A 14,521-nucleotide genomic window follows, 5' to 3' on the forward strand; every position below is an offset into this window, starting at 1 on the left:
TCAGGGGCGTGTTTTTTGCTACTTTTCTCATTATCTCCTCCTGCCAATGGCAAGAGGAGAGAAAAGAAAAACACGCCCCCGAATCCGGAAACGCCGCTGCCTTTCTCCGAGGCATTTCTGCTTCGCCTCGGAGAAAGGCCGTGGTGTCTCCGTATGTTCTTGCCATAACCATCGGCCTGATAGGGAGTTAGACACACCACGACATTACACCCTAACTCTGGACAGCGGTGGGGTTATTCACCAGGCCACGGCTGGGGAGTGTACTCCTTTTAAGCCTGTGATTCTAGCCCGTGATACCTGCATGGCCCGCGAACATAACACGCGACTTTGGCAGCACTTGCATCAAGCCAGGTAAGACTTCTATGAGTCTTCACCATGTCTACAGTCTCAGACTACCCGTAGAGTCCCCTTATGGATGTAGTTATGAACAAACCTATTGGCGAGTTCACGCATTTAAGGTGCCATCACTACCCCACGATTGACCCGACATGTGATTCCCTTTATGCTTTAAAAAACTTTCTGGCTTAAATATACGCTTCGTGACACAGCTCACCACGGGTGTGATCACCAGCGCTGACACAGGCTTTATCAACACTACACACAACAAGCATGTAGGGTGCCATTATTACACCGCGACTGACCCAGCACATGATTCCCTTAATGCTTTAATGTTTTCAAGTGTTGGCTGAATATAAACGCAGTTACACAGGTTACTACTGGTGTGAGCACTAGTGCTGAAATACGCTTTACAACACTACAAGATGGCCGCTGCACGACCAGGGCCGATGTATCCCATAACGACCTGGACACACCCCCCTATACCACGTGACACGTTGTGGCATGGTGCTGATCCCTGACACGACAGGCTGCGGGAAGCGTGGATTGCCTTTAAAAGCAGCGCCCAGATGGATGCGCTGGCATCCGGCTTTTTGCGGATCCACGCGTGGGAGGTGAACCGACGCACGTCCAAAGTGGACAGGTAAATGAGGGTGCTGACACAGGGTGGCGGTGGAACAATGCCGAGAGTTCTAAACAGACCGATTGGGTCCAGACATGAGGGAAGGGAGGGAGATGCTCTTCCGATCCCTATGCTCGCACCAAAGCCCCTCGAGTGAGTGATGGTCTGTGTGGCTCCCTGGTCGCTTTCGAGGCTGGTGGCGGGGGTCCTCCTCTTTCAAACCCGTTCGGGCCGCGATTGGGGTGTCCTCATTGACATCATCCCGCAGATACTTCCCTGGGGCGACCGCACCACACAGCCTCAATCGTCCTGAATGCGCCCTGGAACTGTCAGCCTCTGTAACCGCCTTCCTCTCCCATATTAGTGCAGAAACTCCTCTAAATATCTTGTAACATCCTTAATACCCTCCATAATTCATCGTCATATATCCCCGGTCGAGTTTGGGGTATTAACTTGGGGAGGGGCCTGCATAGTTTGCTCACACACTCCCTGTCCACCCGCACGCCCAGCCACGCATATTGTCCCCCCCATAGGACGGTGACCAGCAGCTCTGCATCCCTGTGCCAACAACCCCCCCAGGGTCGGAGACACAGCCCACTCCACGCAGCCCCGCCTTCCCCGCCTCTATCTCTCCTTGCGCATCCTCCCCCCTGCCTCGCCTCTGGTGTCCCAGCTCCAACGCAACAAACAGCCGCTGGGGCACAAAAACACCCCCCACCCCACCTCAGTTAAAACACGGCAGCACGCTACAATCACTCTCTATCTCACTACCTCACTCTTTCTATCTCACTAACTCACTTTCACTCTCTCTTTCACTACCTCTCTCTCTATCTCACTACATCACTCTATGCTTATATATCACTACCTCACAACATCCCTCTCCCTCACTACCTCACTCTTTCACTACCTCACTCTCTCTATCTCACTACCTCACTCTCTATCTACCTCACTCTCTATCTCACTACCTCACTCTCTATCTACCTCACTCTCTCTCACTACCTCACTCTCTATTTCAATACCTCACTCTCTCTCTCTATCTCACTACCTCACTCTCTCTCTGCTAATGCAATAGGTATCACATATGCAAAAAAAAAGCTAATGCCAATAGAAATGAGAATGCCATTTATTTAGGGATACAAAAATGATTAAAAAAAAATGAGCAATACCAATAGCTCTACCTATAATATTGCCGAGACCATTGTATTGTAAATGCTTGTTGCATTTTCCAAATGTGCCGCCTTGTGCAGCACACATGGAAAAATCAAAATGCCACGGTTTGTTTATGTACAGGAAGGTGTCCCGTACTGTACATAAACAAACCTTTTAAAAAAATGCCCCTTTGTAACTTTCATGTGTGTGGCATGAAGCAGCACACATGAAAGTTAAAAAATGGCATTTTAGGACTGTTTATGTGCAGGAAGGGACACCTTCCTAAACATAAACAATCCTCCTCTGCACACAGACACCCTTGCACTCTGGTGCAAGGGTGCCTGAGTTGGCGTTAAGGTGCTAAACTTAGCACCATCGCAGGGGTAAACGTAAGGCTAAACCACATTCTGGTAAATATGGTGCAGCCTTGCATTTCAGAAGTGGCAGAGAGTGTCGTTAAGCCAAGGCGGCTAACGACACGCTTCGCCACTTCCTAGTACATATCCCCCATAGTCTGATAAGAAGGGAAACAAGTACACTTGTGTGCTCACACCAAAAATATGTGTGCAGAGCTTACCGAGTGTTGTCACATCATGGGATACATCCCACAACAGTCTTGTCTAATTATGTTTCTTCTCTGACCTACCAGTAAGGCAATTGAGGGTTCTTCTTAGCACGGTTTGCACGCATGGCATGCAGCAAATGAGTGAGATGTATCTGCCACAAACTGCATTATTCTCAGATATAGTGTTCCAAAGTAAGAATGAGCTTAGGAATCTTAGGTTCGGTCCTGAAGAAAGTCGTATGACCATTAACCCCTTCGGTGCTCATGACGGAACGGTTCCGTCATGAGCCACGGTTGAGCTGTGCTCATGACGGAACCGTTCCGTCATGACCACGCCCGCGCAAGATTCCGTCAGCACAGCGGCGGAATTTGCGCAGCATGGAAGGGGTTAAGGCAAAACTATACCGCTGAAACATATAGACTCGCACCAAAGCCCCTCGAGTGAGTGATGGTCTGTGTGGCTCCCTGGTCGCTTTCGAGGCTGGTGGCGGGGGTCCTCCTCTTTCCAACCCGTTCGGGCCGCGGTTGGGGTGTCCTCATTGACATCATCCCGCAGATACTTCCCTGGGGCGACCGCACCACACAGCCTCAATCGTCCTGAATGCGCCCTGGCACTGTCAGCCTCTGTAACCGCCTTCCTCTCCCATATTAGTGCAGAAACTCCTCTAAATATCTTGTAACATCCTTAATACCCTCCATAATTCATCGTCATAAATCCCCGGTCGAGCGTGGGGTATTAACTTGGGGAGGGGCCTGCATAGTTTGCTCACACACTCCCTTTCCACCCGCACGCCCAGCCACGCATATTGTCCCCCCCATAGGACGGTGACCAGCAGCTCTGCATCCCTGTGCCAACAACCCCCCCAGGGTCGGAGACACAACCCACTCCACGCAGCCCCGCCTTCCCCGCCTCTATCTCTCCTTACGCATCCTCCCCCCCTGCCTCGCCTCTGGTGTCCCAGCTCCAACGCAACAAACAGCCGCTGGGGCACAAAAACACCCCCCACCCCACCTCAGTTAAAACACGGCAGCACGCTACAATCACTCTCTATCTCACTACCTCACTCTCTATCTACCTCACTCTCTATCTCACTACCTCACTCTCTATCTACCTCATTCTCTCTCACTACCTCACTCTCTATTTCAATACCTCACTCTCTCTCTCTATCTCACTACCTCACTCTCTCTCTGCTAATGCAATAGGTATCACATATGCAAAAAAAAAAGCTAATGCCAATAGAAATGACAATGCCATTTATTTAGGGATACAAAAATGATTAAAAATAAATGAGCAATACCAATAGCTCTACCTATAATATTGCCGAGACCATTGTATTGTAAATGCTTGTTGCATTTTCCAAATGTGCTGCCTTGTGCAGCACACATGGAAAAATCAAAATGCCACGGTTTGTTTATGTACAGGAAGGTGTCCCGTACTGTACATAAACAAACCTTTTAAAAAAATGCCCCTTTGTAACTTTCATGTGTGTGGCATGAAGCAGCACACATGAAAGTTAAAAAATGGCATTTTAGGACTGTTTATGTGCAGGAAGGGACACCTTCTTACACATAAACAATCCTCCTCTGCACACAGACACCCTTGCACTCTGGTGCAAGGGTGCCTGAGTTGGCGTTAAGGTGCTAAACTTAGCACCATCGCAGGGGTAAACGTAAGGCTAAACCACATTCTTGTAAATATGGTGCAGCCTTGCATTTCAGAAGTGGCAGAGAGTGTCGTTAAGCCAAGGAGGCTAACGACACGCTTCGCCACTTCCTAGTACATATCCCCCAAAGTCTGATAAGAAGGGAAATAAGTACACTTGTGTGCTCACACCAAAAATATGTGTGCAGTGCTTACCGAGTGTTGTCACATCATGGGATACATACCACAACAGTCTTGTCTAATTACGTTTCTTCTCTGACCTACCAGTATGCAATTGAGGGTTCTTCTTAGCACGGTTTGCACGCATGGCATGCAGCAAATGAGTGAGATGTATCTGCCACAAACTGCACTATTCTCAGATATAGTGTTCCAAAGTAAGAATGAGCTTAGGGATCTTAGGTTCGGTCCTGAAGAAGGTCGTATGACCATTAAGGCAAAACTATATCGCTGAAACATATAGACGTATTAATGTTTGAGTTAACTGCATGCTCCATAACATCATCTTCTGTTTTTAACCTTGCCAAAGGTCCCTGGGATACGTTTCAGAAATTAATGGATGCCTTTATGCAATTTTATATTTTGATCATCCCAAAATAAGATACAAAGAGCTCCCTTGATTGGCAGTGTTGACCCAACCAGATACAGATTGTATCTGTGGAAGGGCTCGATGCTGGAACATGCCACAGGTAACCCTGTTGGGTGAGAGTCCTTTGAGAAACAAACAGGGACAACCCTTTGTTAGGCAGAGAACACCAGGGCTGAACTGAGGTCCCTCTCCTCCATGATGTGGATCCATTAGTTTTGAAGCACAGTGCTCTCGCCTATGCACGCCCTACTCCCTCTTATAATTGCGTACATTAGTCTCTGCCTGCTCTGTGCCCCTCCTGCAAACAGGGTATTAAAACAACCCAGGCAAGAATTAATAAAATCACCCAATTGCACTGCACCAGGTTTACTTACAAGGTGTACTTGTTTACTTCATTTCAGTTTTTACAGTCTCGCATCTGCATTCCAAAAAGGCATTTTCTTATGAAGATATGAAATACAAAAATTATGAATTTCACCTTGATATCAAACATGTGTCTTTTATCTGATGCCCCTAGACCAGAGGGCTTCAAACGGTGGGGTGCACCACCCTGGTGGTCCGTGGCTGTGTTTCTAGGGGGTCGCCAATGTCTTTGTACTTATTTCTTAATGAAGATGGCCTTGTAGCGGGAGATTTTCTATATTTTGCGTTTCCAGGCTGTATTCATCTACAGCAAGCATTTAAAGTGCATTAAAACATTAGGCAACTGTGAGTCTTGGTGCCCTGGTGACGCGGTCAAAGAAAAGGCTAAGTGGCTAAAAAGAACAAAACGTTCTGTAAATATTTGTCTTCACTTTTAGCCATCTTCATATAAAATAATGCACAAACTGTAAATGAAAAAATAAATGCAATTTAAACTAATCGTTGGGAACACTTCCTTTTATGTCGTGAAACCTCAATTGGTTAATCTGATCACTGCTGATGCCTAATTGTGTGACCAGAAAATGACACAATCGAATCCTGGTTGGAGCTCTGAATAATAGTGGCTTGTGCATTTAAAACACTATGAAGTCCTAGCCTGTAACACCAAGCACTCTGAATATGTAAGTCATTATTTGATAATTGTATTGCACACAGTATAACATGGCCACTGGAATTATTCAGCACCGTAGGACTAAATTATGCGGCACAGTTAACTAAATTATTTGGCCAAAAGATGACAAAATATGCGGCTTAAAGAGGCACTTTTGGGACAGTATTACTTCATTATTTTGTCAGTTTTACACATGCTAACACTGTCTGGGCATAGGTTTCTCCTCATTAGTATCAGTGTAGCACCCAAATACAGCAATAAGCAACAGAAAGGTGACCAATCTAACTTTGTGATGGGCCTTCCATGTATTGTTGCATTTTTAGTAATTTGATATCTGTGTGAGCTAGAAATACACTGTACCTAGTTCAAACTTTTTTATAAGTAGTATCCACACCAGGGATCTAAAGGGATGGGCCCAACCAGGAGTGTACCAATCCCTCTTTATCGTACAATTCACATACATGTACGCCTGGTATTACAATAAAACAGGACTGGAGAATAATACAAAACCAAATCTTGTCGTATATACTAATAAGTGTATTTGTGATGGAACTGCCAGGTAAGAAATCCTTTTAGGACAAGAAATCTCATTCACCCAAAGGTGACATGCTTCATCATTGGGTTTCCTCCTCACACCTGGACTGCAAGGTCCATTGTGTGGGCTTCAACTCCCCTATGGGGAGGAGCAGAGGTGTTTTTTAAGAAGAGCGATGGAGTAAGGTCAGTTAGGGACAGAGTGCACATAAGTGAAAAGAACATATATGTAGTGGTGAGTAAAACTATCAACAGGGGGCCGATTCATCTTTATTCAGTGGATACTGGGATAGTATTACAAAGAGGACAGGGGTTTAAAAAAATATTACTGCTCTCGAGGTCAGCATGTATCTGCCCTTGCAGTCCGGGTGTGAGGAGAGAACCCAATGATGAAGCATGTCACCTTCGGGAATGGTCCATGTGACCCTTGCTACACAGGGAAGAGGTCCAAAGCAATTGGTGGCAAGATGTGGAGTTTTCCCCTTTTTATTTTTAAGGCAAGGAGGCAAACAGCCTGCTTTGGGACTCAGGCCTTGGATCGATTGCCAGTGGAGTGGGTAGCGGAATAGGCATCATTTGTGCAGCAGATGAAGTGTCACAGGGGCTTGGGGTTTTGATGCACCTTCTACACCCCAATTAGTATGGCTTTAATATTCTTCCTTGTTAACGTTAGAAACCAGTGCACCACTGCTGTGCCAGTGTTGCTTTGGGTCTTGGACCAACGGCCCAAGAGAAAACTGAAGTAGGGCAGACATCTTAGCTTAGGCCTCAGATAGACGGCATAGCAGAGAATGGGGCGAGATGGAGGCCAATGTCTTCAACAAGGGGCAGAGGAGACTGCCCTCTTGGCCAGAGAGTTGTTGTCATTACTGAAGCAGGTGGAATGGCACTGGGCTGAGAGTTTGTGAGGCCAACCACATAACAATTATGACTGTCTTCATTTATAAAAGAGGCTCGCTCAGTTTCAGTGCTATCATTAGGGCTGAGGGCACTCTTGGTGCAAAATGGTGGGCAACATGTGGAAGATCATTTTATTCTGGTTGAAACAGAGAATCTTTTTTCAAGATTATGGTGATGGTCAGGCATAGTGGGAAGAGCTGAAAGAGGCCCAGGACACAGTCTGCTCCTCGGGACTACAGCTATCATTAGTGCAACAGGTGCAGTTGCATTGGGTCCCAGACGTTTGAGGGGCTCAAAACACCTCAATTATAGGTAGTAGTGTTTTTGCTTTATATATTTTCTCTTTTATAAACCTCACATTTAGCGCCCTATTTTTGAGAGGTTTGCGTCATGCTTGCACCATGCAACGTGGTCCGATTTATGAAGCTACCCAAAGTCACTTTGCCTGGCTTTAAATGGCTTCAAAAATCTGGGGTAAGGCAAGGCAGCGCAAATCACTGTGTTGCCTTACTCTGCGCCAGGGAAGCGTTCCATGGGCTTTGCTGTGGATGTTCCCACACAGCTCCCATGGTTTTTGATGCATTCCCAAATTTACAGGGACTTGTAAACCTGAGAAAGCACCAAAAAGAAATGCCTCCCCAGGAGAGGCATGACGAGGAGAAATATCTTTATTTCTCCTTGTTTTTCCCTCTTTCTATGTGTTCTGTATTCTGCAGCACACATAGTAAGAGAGGGAAACCTCTCAGGATTGGTTTTGTGCAGGAAGGTGCCCCTTCCTGCACAAAACAATCCTGCCTACAACGAAGGCACCCTTGCACCATGGTGCAAGGGTGGGTGCCTGTGTTGGTGCTAGGCTGCCAAAATGGCGCCAGCGCAGGGTAGAAGGATAGGAATGTGCCGTATTGGATAGATATGGCACATTCCTGCCATTTCCCTGTGACACAGGGCAGAGAAGCAAGCCACAAGTGTAATAAATATGTCCCAATGTGTGGATTATGAGCTACAGAAAAAGTACCCTTGAAATTATAAGCCTGCTCCCTGCATTTCACCCTGACCCTTCCACTCTCCCAAGTACTACCATAAGTTTTTGGAGGGGGCCTGACTTGAAAACACTTTTGTTTAGAGGGGGCTCACAGCAAAAAAGTTTGAAGACCTCTGCCCTTACAGATGAACAGACCTGCATTCAAATTCCTCAAACATGTATGTCCATGTATATACCAGTGGTGTATCTTGTACAGACTAGATTACCAACTAAAATAGCCCATTCTACAATATGTTAACCATCATGAGATTTTCACATATTCTTAACACTAAAGATAAAGTGTACTCTTTCCAATAGCACCAGGACCTGAGGTAACAATTGTAACAACAATACAAAAAGGGTGACCCATAGCAAATAAAATAAAATGTGTGCATATTCATAATACTAAATGAAAATTAGTAGGAAAGACCAACTAAGTAGAAAATATCATGAGGGAATGCTTACAAAGGGCTTGATTTAGATCTTGGCTTGACGGGTTACTTCGTCACTACAGTGACGGATATCCCATCCGCTGAAATATAAATCCTATAGGATATAATGAGATTTATATTTCTTATCCGCCAAAATCTAAATCAGGCCCCAAATCTTTACATTTATTACAAAATTATACTAACACACTGCAGAAGCAAACATATTAAGGAACTCACCCATCAACTCTTATGTAGAGAAACTCATGAGTCATGAAGAAAAGAAATTAAAAACCAATTATATACAACAAAGGGAAATAACACATCGAGAGGGCATGTAAATGGTCTATTTTCTCAGAGTCCATCAAGAGGGATGCTTTTCTTTTTCTGGTCTTCATCAGGACAAAAAACACATCACAATATTTTTAAAATATGGTTGGTTACATCCATGGTTACATCCATGATTCCGCCTAAGTGTTCTGAAGACTCTAGGAGAGGCATAGAAAAGAAACACATATGCATTTTCCACCTTACATGGGAAGTTATCTGACTTCTTTGAGGACAAGATTACTAAAATTGTTGGTAATTTGAGGACATATTCAATTGCTGTAAACTTGGCGAAAAAGCAGTATTCCAGCCAGAACCCTGTTGGTCCATCTGTGCGTGTTTGCTCAAATTTCTCTGAAAGAATGTGAATGGGCCATTCGTTCTTGTAAATCTGCTTCACCTGATGATTCATAACCTCATGGATTTTGATTGCTGGCTTGAAGGTGAGTAATCCTCTTCTGAATCAGTTAGTCAATAGTTCCATTCAATCTTCCACTGTACTAACTTGTTTGAAACAGGCCAGAATTATTGATTTATTTAACAAACCCTAGGTGGATAGATCAATGTTTGCTAATTTCATGTCAATTTCACTTTTATCAGCTGTGTCAAAAAGGTTGGAGAAACTCATTAATGGGCTGCTTTCCATATACTTGGAACAAGGTCAGCTGTTGCCTCACTCACAGTCTGGATGGAGACCACAATACAGTACCGAATTGGCACTAGTAGAGGTGACAGATTCCATCAAGTTGGTACTTGATCTGGGGAAACAGCCTACGTTGATTTTACTCTATTTATTCACTGTCTTTGACATGGTGTCTCACTCTATTCGCCTCCAGGGACTGGAAGACATCAGAGTCATAAGTTTCATTCCGGCATGGATCATCTCTTCCCTCTGTGATAGAGGCCAACTTGTTTGGATGGAACCATAAGCATCAGACCCTAAAGTGACCAGGTCTGGAGTACCACAGGGCTCTGCATTGAGCCCAAACCTTTTTAACGTGTCCATGGCTCCTTTGTTCTCCTTAGTTGAGTCAGTCAGTGTCTGGATAATGTGATATGTAGTCAACACACAGCTTGTTCTTTCCATAGATATGACTCTCCTGAAACAATCAGGCTGTTTAAGAGCTGTCTGTATGCAGTTTTTTTGTGGAAGTGGGCTAGTAATTTACAATGTAATGCCAGTAAAACGGAAATCTTGTTGCCTTCCCCCCCTTCCACTGGGACATGGTTTTCTGGCCAGAGTGTACCACCTCACCTCCCCCTCCAGCTACTGTAGCCTACAATTTAGGCTTAAAGACTGACTGCTGGTTAATCTTAAGTTCTCTGTTTGTGGCAGCAGTTGGTTCTGCTTTGGGTTGTTAAAACTTGTAAAGAAATGTCTTTATCTGCTCCCTCTCAGGCACAAACAATGGTGATACATGCTCTTATCATCTTGCGAGTTGACTATGCCAATGCTTTACATCTGGGCCTTCCAGCCCACCTGTTGAAGATGTTGCAGATGGTTCAAAATGCAGCTGCAAGGATGTTATTAAAAGTCTCTAGGCAGACACCTGTTTTTCCTCACCTAAAGGAGTTGCACTAGCTCCCCATTAGGGAGAGAATTCAGTTCAAAATATTACTTATGGCCCACAGAGCTTTTTACCATACGGGAAGTCGCTACCTCTCTGCGAGGATTACTCGCTATCATCCAATCAGAACTCTCTATTCCTCTGAAGCAGAGGTAGTCCATGTACTGAGAGTCAAGCAGAAAAAGTAGGGTGGTTTGTCTTTTTCCCATCTTGCTGCACGGGCATGGAATGTCCTTCCCCCAAATTAGTGCGCATTGTAGGAGGGAAACTGATTTAGACGATCACTTAAAACCTGGTTATTCAAGGCACTTTTTTAGTAGGAACACTGTTCTGCAAGGATTTGGGGTGTAGTAACCTGTGTTGTATTTATCTGGTTACTTATTCCCTAGCTGCTCAGCCAGTGTAAATGTGATGCTTGGAATGTTGGTGTGAGAGTCTTGAATGGAACAAACAGTTCCTGCACATCATCCAGGTTGGGTTGTTGAAGGCTTACCTGATGCTCAACCTAACCAAGACAAAATTCTTGTCATTTGCCAAACATAATAAACAAGAAACAATACAAACCTGTCTCAGTGACAGGAACCTGGATGATTTTGAACCCCAACTTTCATTACATGCCAAGTCACTTGAATTCCCCCTGGATACCAACCTCACTGCCAAGGAATTATTTGCCAGAAAAAGACAACCTGGTACCAGTTTCCCTCATCTAAAGAAAGTGAAACCCTTTCTTCCAGAAAACAACTTCAGAAATGCTGTTCAAGCCCTCATACTTTTGTACGACTCCACACTGACACTCTTTTAAGGCATCCTACATGACACACCCTTGCCTCATCCAAGGCCTGAAGAAGTATGATTACATCACTCCCATCCTGATGGAACTCCATTGGCTCCCCTTGCCAGCTCACACATCATCAAAACCAGCTGCATCATTTACAAAGTAATCACAAACAGCACCCCTACTTATCTTATAGACAAGCTCACCATCTCTGGTGGTTCTCGGTACACCTGCAGCCAGAACACCAAGATAATACATACTAATAAGTGTAAAAACAGAAACACAAGCTAGCAGTCCTGTTCTAACTATGAACCCAGGATCTGCAACACCATCCCTGTATCCATCAGGACAGTCCCAACCATACCGCCACTGGGGATGCTTCTTCTAATCGCCAGACTCCTTTTGTGTCTCTTTTGGCTAATAGTAGCCCTCTCACAATCAGTATGCTTGTGTACCAGGAACTTTCCACTTTTTCCATGGGACCTAGAAGTGCTTGTTATGGATACATAACAATCTTGAAGTCGGTTACACTTTTGACCTCCTCCCAAAAAAAACTGCCTCCAGCAATAGCTGGGCATAACCAATTATTATTTAATAATGTAACTTTTTTTTTCTTACATCTAAGGCTTTAGCAGTCTGTGACTTGGTTCATCTTCCACAGCCAGTCAGGGAAATAATAGGATCTATGGAAGTATATAAACTGTATTAATCATAATCTGCAAGAGATTGCTAGAGTTAGAGGAGCCATTTGGCCTCCACCCATTCTTCTTCTTCTAGTTCACACATAACCACTTCACACTTACTTCTCAGTTCATTCCATGGATCAGCTGAATTAGGTATTAAGGATCTATATATTAGTGATGGGCCCTTTCCACAAAACTGTTCTATTGTAATTTAGGTTCAACGGGTTTGAATTTCGTAAGAGGTATTGAATTAGCTGCATGTGAGGCAAGCATGTTTCTAAACTACTTGAAGAATTGTGTTATACTTGAAGAATATTCTTGGGCAAGCTGTTTGCACGAGTTTATATGACCACCTCCACATATGATTAACTCCCCATATGCCTTCCAGCTTCTCAATACCAATTTGGTCCCATGATCTAAATGCTTTAGGCTCAGCAAAATGTGGCAACCAGTTTCCCACCAAAGTGGAGTTTGGAGTGTTAGTTGTTTATTACATTTTATCAATTTCGCTGCTTGGCACCACCAGCGTCTAGGGGTGACAACAAACACTGGTAGTGTGTTCGGTGTAGGGGTACCGTACAAAAGATTCAGAAGTCCAACGTATTCCAGTATTTGAAGTTCCAATCTAATTGAAGGATTGTCCCTCTCGCCATTAATTGCTAACATTTGGGTAGCCCAATATTGCAATTGTATATCGGCAATTCTCTCAACAAATAGAGGCAAATATAGAGAGCTCTATGATTTTGTTTGGGAAGGAGGAGACATAGCACCTCAAAGCTAACTCTTGTTGCTACGCCCTAAGGGTGGGATCCCCACTCTTCGGGTGCAGGGTGGGTTCAACCAGTAATGGTGGACATGGGCAGGATGGTTGTTCGAGGTGGATCAGCTCATTAATGATATCATGCGCCCATGGGATATCACTGACCATGTCATGAGTAATGTAGTATATGATGTCATCAGCAGTGCATTGCAAGGGGGCACGAGTTATAGTTAGCTTAACTAACTATAACAGCCGAATTTCTCTGGTTTTGTACAAGTGAAATGTCCAACTAACTAAACCCTGTGTTTTTTTCAGTGAATTTTGAAGGTTTTAAATGTTAATTTCTAACTATAACATCCCTGAAACCTATGTTTTTTTTCAGTGAATTTCAAAGGCTTATTAAATCCTAATTTCTAACTATAACGTCCCTGAAACTTTCTAATTATGCCTACAGAGGTAGGACATGTGCAGAAAGAGGAAGAAAGGTGCAGAAAGAAGCAAGAGAAAAGCAGAAAGAGGCAACAGAAGTCCAGAACAAGCATTTGCAATGCAATGGGATTCGCATTTACGCGATGCCTATTGCATTGAAAATGGGACTGCAGGCGGGCAAAAAGGCACAAACAGGAGGGGGAATGGCAGCAGAAGTCACGGACTGTGGGAGGGGAGGGGGGAGACACGGGAAGTAAAAAGCGTCGAAAGTAAAGGGGCCAGTAGCCATGGAAGGATACAAATGACGACATACTCGTCATAAGGAGGGACTAACTAGCCTAAAACCAACTTCAAGGCAGCATTTAGGAACTAAGCCAATCAAAAAGATGGGCAGAGAGTGGGTGGAGCTTCCACAAAGCATCCACGCTAAACTGTATACTGCGTGCCTTGCAAAGAGAGTAGTGCATGTGCTGCAACACTAGGCACGACCTAAAAAGGAAGAAAAGTGCAGAAAGAAGGAAGAGATATGCAGAAAGAACCCACAGAGGTGCAGAAAGAGGCCTTGTTGCAAAGTCATCCTGTGCCCTTGGCACCCCCCAACTTTCTGCTGACTGCTACTGGTGGTAACTGACTCTGACTGGCCCTGGGCTCTGCCTAACCAGGCCCGGAGTCAGTGCTATGCTCCTAAAGACACTCAGAATACAGTGAAAACACCTACATATACTAGGGTACACTATGGGTTGGGGTACCCCTGTGATTGGCATGACCTCCCCTGTAAGGCCCTAGTACATAAAAGGGCAGGGGATTAAAACTACCTCAAAGTCCAGAGATTATAATAGCGCATGGTAGTTTAGAGGACAGCAGCCCTTTTCTGCACTTGCATGTGTGCACTGCTGAGCCTGAGGTCAGTTTAAAAGTAGCCCTGTGTGTGCAGAAAGAGGCAAGAGAGGTGCAGAAAGAAGGGAGAAGAGTACAGAAAGGGGGAAGATGGGTGCAGAAAAAAATCAAGAGAGGTGCAGAAAGTAGCAAAAGAAGTACAGAAAGAAGCAACAGAGGTGCAGAAAGAGGCAAGAGAAATGAAGAAAGAGGCAGCAGAGGTGCAGAAACAGGCAGAAGAGGGGTGCCAAAAGAGGCAAGAGGGG

The sequence above is a fragment of the Triturus cristatus genome, chromosome 1_2, assembly GCF_964204655.1.
Source record: "Triturus cristatus chromosome 1_2, aTriCri1.1, whole genome shotgun sequence".
Lineage (NCBI taxonomy): Eukaryota > Metazoa > Chordata > Amphibia > Caudata > Salamandridae > Triturus > Triturus cristatus.